The sequence below is a fragment of the Protomyctophum parallelum genome (assembly GCF_964188405.1).
Source record: "Protomyctophum parallelum genome assembly, chromosome: 14".
NCBI lineage: Eukaryota > Metazoa > Chordata > Actinopteri > Myctophiformes > Myctophidae > Protomyctophum > Protomyctophum parallelum.
The window spans coordinates 44,254,636-44,260,229 of NC_139709.1; the positions used below are offsets into that span (position 1 = coordinate 44,254,636).

Here is a 5,594-nt window from a genome sequence, read left to right on the forward strand (position 1 = left end):
GCTGTCATCGCTGGCTGACAGCCTGCCACTGTCCTTTTTCCCAGCAGCAGGCTTCTTTCACGTACACTTACCCACCCACCCACCCACCTCCCCCGCCCCTCCCCTCTCGCCTGCCCCCTTTGCACTCTCGATTCCTCTATTCCTGGTGTAAACCTGGCACAGGCTGGGGAGTGGGGATGCACACTCTGACAGACTGATATGTTTAGCCAAGACCCCCCCCCCCCATGATGCAAATAGAGAAGGTCAGCCTGCAATGCCTTGCCCTCCCTGGCACCCCAGACTCTTCTTCCTTTTCCTTCCTCCTCCTCCTCCTCATCACACACTTCCTGCTTACACAAGCTATAGGTTTTGCTTTGGAATCTAATCATGCAAGTTCAGAAATGTGTTTGTTTTGGTAGATTATTACATTGTTTCAAAGTTGCAACAATGCTCCATGCCAATTATAGCTTCTATACTGTTGGAAAGTCTCCTGTATTTCCCCTTTTCACTGGTGCCCCATTTGTAAGGAATATGCATTTGTGGGATGAGCAGTGCAGCCGAGTATGCGAGTGACACCAATTTCCAAACTTTTTGTGCTACGTTTAGCTACATACAAACCGCACTGCCGACCGATATGCCCTGTGCCAATCAGTCCTTACTCCTTGTCCATTAATGCCCATATATGGGATCCCTACATCTCATCATGCCCCCTTTTGTGCCCATAGCCTATATGGAGCTGACACTTAGACAACACACTCCGTATTTGGGGCGTAGCTGCATTAGGAACTCCTTATATGGTTATGTCTTACCAATAGAGATGTCCCGATCTTTTTTTTTTTTTTTTCTGCCGATATTTATAATTTTGAGGGCCCTCCTATGCCCAGCTCTGTCTGTTTATTGTGTGTACCCCATAGCGAAGATTTGACTGGCTGAGCAATGTACGTACTGAGGATAAAAAGTGAGGACACAAATCGTGATTGGCCGGAATGAGATGATAATCAAAGACAATGTACAGTCTATTATCATGATATGGATCAAATGTTGATACTAGGTATGTCCCGATCGTGTTTTTTTTGCTCCAGATCCGATTCGGATCATTTGAAAATAATGACTCCCCCAATATCCAATCACGTTATCGGATCGGGAGAAGTGAACCCTATACTTACTATACTCATTGTGACATGAGTGTGACGACGTGGTCAATTTTAATATAGTTTTAATTAGTACACACACGCACACGCACACGCACACAGACACAGACACACACACACACAGTCGGATATCAATGTATTTTTGGTTAGAAATAACAACCCGTTTGTCAGCCAAGAGCACTGTAAAATAATGTTTATTTCTAAGTTTGATGCCACTTTGAAACGGAGGCACGGATGAAAATGACGTGGGAGTTTTTTAATTACTTCCCTGTCTGAAATGCTTCATTTTTCCTTTTCTCGGTTCCCTGTGCCAAGCAAATGTACTTTAGCTTCATCCGCTGGCTGCAATATTTACCCAGTCCTTAGTTTAGACAGTTTTTGGTTTAGACTAGTCATTGGTTAGACCAGTCATTAGTCCTACAACTACAACCTATCTCAAACCCTCACCCTAAACCTAACCTCCCATGGGGCAGCACACCTAAACATAACCTTAACGCATGTCTAACTAATGACTAATTTACCCTACTTGTTCCACTTAAAAGGAGCGATTAGCCAGACTGAAAGAGTGAAGGAGAGCACATTTAATTCATTCATTCATTCATTAGTGCTCACCTGTACACCATTCCACACTCGTAACGAAGAGAGGCAATTAAACACACAGAACCATTGGTGAGTGACTTTAAATATATACATTTATACACATGCTGCTGTATAGGGCTAGAAGTGAACCGTGGTGTGCACAGTAGACCCATCAGGACGCGTCACGTGACATGACACATGTCACATGAAAACACGTACCAGGGCAGTGGACATTATGTCGCATCACAATACATACATGGAGTTGAAAATGACACAAAGTGGTACGAAATGGATGTAGATACATAAATGTATACCGTGAAAAACGCAAACACGCAGACACACACGCACAAACACACACACGCACGCACCACAACAAATCAGGTGTACCAAACTGTCGCACAACTGTACTTTATATCTCTGCTCCTCATGAGATAGAGCACACAGCTCAACCTGTACTCATGCTAAAGCTGTCATGAAGTGAGATTTCTCCAAACCATGAAACAAATCAGGTCACAATCATGTAACGGTGACCTCAGCGGCTGACGTCTAATGGCAAACATCAGAATGTGACGCATATTTTTCCAGAATATTTTCCTGTTATGATGACATGCCCAGAAAATAGGCTCGCTGGGGTTCATGTCGTTAACCCATTCTGACCTGAGATCAGATTCATACGAGGTTTCCGCCGGACACACACTGGTCTGATGAACCCATTCTGACCTGAGATCAGATTCTAAAAATGTCAGTCGTTCGTCATTTTTTTCAAAAATAGCAGACCTACAAGCTCGTATCGCGCCACTCGGTGGCGCGATATGAGCTTGTAGATCTGCTATTTTTAAATAGCTAAAGCATAACATGATGCTGATACCAAAATGGGTGCCCGTTCAGAATGGGTTAAACCTACCCTAATTATAACCCAATCTTAACCAAAAGAACACCATCTAACCGTAACTAAATAATAGTGAATGTTGCCAGTTTTCCACGTTCTTCTAGGCTTGATGACAGCGTTACATTTTGACTTTTTGACATTTGAGAAATACGTTTACTAGTAAAAGTCCGGAATAAAAAAATGTACTTGAGTGAAAGTACAAAGGTATTGGCATCAAAATGTACTTAAAGTACTCATTATACAGAATGTCCCATTTCAAGTTTTCAAATGTATAAACATCTTTTGAAAATAGCAGATCTACAAGCTCACAATGGGTCACATTGCGACGCATTGTGAGCTTTTAGATCAGCCATTTTCAAATGGACCGAAATGTATAATAGGACTGAAATGGGTAATGCATGTTCTTTGCCTCTGAGATGTAGTGGAGTAGAAGTAAAAGTATTCGGAAATTGAAAAGAATCAAGTGAAGTACAATTTAAATACCTCAAAATGTACTTAGTTAATTTGCACCACTGCTCTTGAGAGTGCACAAATGTAGCCTAATGGATCCATAAGGGACCATTTTGGTAAATGAACACTGATGATTTTACTGTGTTATGTGGTCTGTTGGTCACGAACCAAATGGAAGAAAACCTCGTTTGTCGAGATGTCTGGTCCTTGCTGCTGAGAGCCATGAAGGCGAAGCCCATGTCAGTACAGGGAGAGAAACGTAAAAGTTCTCCTCAGAGGTGCTCCTACTGCAGATGTGTTGTTGTTGTTGTTGTTGTTGTGTGTTGTTGTTGTTGTTATCGTCCGGTTACTGTACAGTAGGTGTATTCAGCTTCATGTAGCTGTCTGTTTCAGGTTCAGCTTCAACACTGTATGCATGGTGTTGACAGTGTACAGTGCATTCATCATTCTCCCACACATTCTTGAACTTAAACTCACGCGCAACCCCATAGTACCTGTTGTTGTACACAAGAAAAACACAATGAAACACTGAAGTACTGGTTCAAATAAACAGAGAGAGTGTGTGTGTGTGTGTGTGTGTGTGTGTGTGTGTGTGTGTGTGTGTGTGTGTGTGTGTGTGTGTGTGAGCACGCGTGTGTGCGCGTGCGTGATATTGCGATAAAAGGCATACCTACAGTACTTGAATCAGTCATGGGAAAATCAACCTTCATTGGGGTACTAGTGAATTGCTCAACCTTCATTGGGGTACTAGTGAATTGCCGGGCCGCTTGAAAGCCCATTCTGATATAAGAGAAATGTTGATACCAACGTAGGTAATACATGCATTAATGTGCAATTAATTAATTCGAAGAGCCAACACACACAGGGGGCAAAAGAAAAAGGAAGGAAAGAAAAGAGGACAAACAATAACATGAATAAAGTCAACAAAGTACAGGCTCTGACCAAAGATTTCTGGTGAACGCATTTAAAATTAATTCAATCCTGTCTCCATATAATGCGGTAGGCTGGCATAGTAAAAGGACGTACATTCTCGGTATATATTCATTATACAAAATAGATCTCTATTAGTATATTTTTTACGTTTGCTTCATATTTTTTTGCGTTTTGTTTGTTTTAGCTTTTTTTGTTGTTGTTGTTTTTCCATATGTGTTCTGTATGTATGGAGCAGACAAGCACAAGTTCGTTGAAATCTTATGGCGAGACCCAGAAAAAACCACACAGTAAAATGTGCAGTGTTTAGTCCAGCCAAATCAGATTTACTTCTTAAATCCAATCTTTTGGCCTGACCGTTCACACTGCATTTGCAAGTGACCAGATCGGATCTGTCACAGATCTGTGTGTTCAGACTGGCAGCCAAATCCAGCCTGAATCAGATCTGTGCCACATCCAGATTGGAATCCAATTGGTTTAAATAAGTCTAACACAGACAAGTCACATGGAATCCGAGTTACGTAGACCAGGTTACTGCGTTCAGACTGAGACAAATCACCTGACGTCACATTTGAATCACATTTGAAACAACCTCTGAATGTGGCTGAATGTTAATTGTGTTTACTTATTTAAGCAAATCAGATTCCAATCTGGATGATGCACAAATCCGTTTCAGGCTGGATTTGGCTGCCAGTGTAAATCTGGCCTAAGAGATAAATGAACACTGAACATTTTAACCGTGCACAAACCATGTAGAGCTCTGACGGACCGAAGGCTTGTTTACTCGTGTCAAAGTTTCCCAAATAATTAATTATAGGCATATGAAGTCAATCAGCTCCGGTGCACTCGTGTGTGCACTCTCTACACACCTGAAGTAATTAACATTCTGAACCTCTGGTCGAGGTACACAATCATAGAAGCATATCGGATTTTGTCGCCGTCGGGTGGAAACCTCCTTTCTCCATACTTAAACTTGTGTGTGTGTTTTTTTTGTTTTGTGAATTAATGCCCTACTTGACGACATAAAGTGTCACACAAAAGCATCTTACTACCTTTGAATTTGAATCCTGAAAATAACAGATTTCGACAGAAACGAAGTGGGATATGTCAGTTCTGTGGGTCGGCTGGGGTAGATCTAGTATCTGTGTCTATCGGTCATGCTTTCCTTAAACTTTGCAGGAAAAAATGAGTGGGTTTTCAAATGAGCGTAACGTAGTTCAACTTGCGGCCTGGAAGGCGAGTGCATTGACCAGGGCTAGGTTTTTAGCCAGGTGAGATAAATTCAACAGCAGAGCAAAATAAGAACAAAAAAGAAAAGACAAAAAGCTGGAGTTGAACTGGTGTAAATGTGTTTAAGGATGTGTGTGTGTGCACATCCATTAAGGCATGCATTCGTTTGTAATATGTGCATTTTGTGTGTGTGTGTGTGTGTGTGTGTGTGTGTGTGTGTGTGTGTGTGTGTGTGTGTGTGTAAGAAAGAGAGAGAGAGAAGCGAATGCCGGTATGGCTGCGGCAGCGTCCCCTATACACACACACCCAGCCTGCAGTGTACATACACACACACAGGGCAGAAATATAGCAAGGCTATAAGTAACAATCCGTGTAAATGAGTGCGC

At 42.0% G+C, this 5,594-nt stretch overlaps 1 protein-coding gene across 2 annotated transcripts in view; it reads right to left on the reverse strand.

The window, feature by feature from the left end:
• Positions 1 to 1,794: 1,794 nt before the first annotated feature.
• Positions 1,795 to 5,594, reverse strand: part of LOC310870413 (glypican-5-like) — a 176,441-nt gene continuing 172,641 nt past the window's right edge. For both annotated transcript variants that reach the window (XM_083781632.1, XM_083781633.1), the window contains 2 exons: positions 2,614 to 5,594; positions 1,795 to 2,361 (listed from right to left, as the gene is read on the reverse strand). The exon at positions 2,614 to 5,594 is cut by the window's right edge and continues 691 nt beyond it. The gene's annotated coding sequence lies outside the window, so the exon portion shown is untranslated. The remainder of the gene's footprint in view (positions 2,362 to 2,613) is intronic.